Genomic DNA, 1,710 nt, shown 5'->3' on the forward strand with positions numbered 1-1,710 from the left:
ACCACCTTAGGTGTACGTGGCTGGCGCCTTAGCCGGTTGAGCTATAGGCGCCGAGCCTTTTTCTTTTTTTTCTTTTGAGACAGAGTTTCACTCTGTCACCCTGGCGTCACAACTCAGAGCAACCTCAAACTCTTGGGCTTAAGCGATTCTCTTGCCTCAGCCTCCCAAGTACGTACGGCGCCCGGCTATTTTTCGTTTGTAGTTGTCATTGTTGTTTGACAGGTCTGAGCTGGATTCACACCCGCCAGCTCCAGTGTATGTGGCTGGCGCCCTAGCCGCTGAGCTACAGGCGCCAAGCCTGAAATTTTATTTTTCTATAATCACTGCACCTAATCTTTAGGATATACCGTTAAATAAACTGGTGAAAAACTTTGGGATAATATGTGTGAGAAGCAGAAAAAGACATCTACGGAAATGCAGAGCCTGAAAAGGAACTGATTCTGCCTTGAATGCCCCTAACGCCACTGAATTATATACACTTAAGATTAGTGAAAGAAAAAACAATAGATGTACGGCGGCGCCCATAGCTCAGAGGGTAGGACGCCGGCCACATACACCGAGGCTAGTGGGTTCAAACCCGGCCCTGGCCACCTAAAACAACAATGACAAAACAGCTCGACGTTGTGGCCCGCGGCTGTAGTCCCAGCTACTTGGGAGGCTGAGGCCTAAGCCCTAGAGTTGGAGGTTGCTGTGAGCTGTGACTCTACGGTACTCTACCCAGGGCAACAGCTTGAGACTCTGTCTCAACAAACAAACAAACAAACAGGGGCGGCGCCTGTGGCTCAAAGGAGTAGGGCGCCCGTCCCATATGCCGGAGGTGGCGGGTTCAAACCCAGCCCCGGCCAAAAACTGCAAAAACAAACAAAAAAACTGGTTAAAGGTACTGCGCAGTGGCTAACGCCTGTAATCCTAAGACTTTGGGAGGCCGAGGCGAGTGGATTGCTTAAGCTTAGGAATTGGAGACAAGCCTGAACAAGAACGAGACCTCGGTCTTTACTAAAAATACAAATAAATAAATAAATAAATAAATAAAAATTAGCCAAACGTTGTGGTGGGCGCTTGTAGTCCCATATACTCCGGATGCTGAGGCAAGAGGAGGAACTCTTGAGCCCAAGAATTTGAGGTTGCTGTGATCTATTAGGCCACGGTACTCTACCCAGGGCGACAGAGGTGTTTAAAATGTCAATTTTATGTTATGGATATTTGACTACAAACACACAAAACCCTCCTAAGTTAAAGAAGTAGGCAACTGGAGAATGTTTGAGACACAGATTACGAATGAAATGTTGCAAATGTGCCCTAATTTTGAGTTTGGTGTTAGATGAATGTTCTATGAAATTGACATCTATCGCAGTGGGACTATACTGAGTAAAACATTTATGGTATTTGGAGATTCTAAATAGCTGAACAGTGGAAGTTCCAAGCCCAGGAAAGAGTGAAAGGTCTGAGTTTCTATCTCCATACCTTGCCTTCATCTCTTCATCTGTGTCCTCTGTATTATAAAATCTTTTATAATAAACCGGTAAATGGCTCAGCGCCTGTGGCTCAAGTGGCTAAGGTGCCAGCCACATACAACTAAGGTGGCAGGTTCCAATCCAGCCTGGGCCCGCCAAGCAACAATGATGGGCTGCAACCAAAAATAGCCAGGCCTTGTGGCGGGCACCTGTGGTCCCAGCTACTTGGGAGGCTGAGGCAGGAGACTCACTTGAG

Source organism: Otolemur garnettii, unplaced genomic scaffold (genome assembly GCF_000181295.1).
Source record: "Otolemur garnettii isolate 467f Iridium unplaced genomic scaffold, OtoGar3 scaffold00184, whole genome shotgun sequence".
In the NCBI taxonomy this organism is placed as follows: Eukaryota; Metazoa; Chordata; class Mammalia; order Primates; family Galagidae; genus Otolemur; species Otolemur garnettii.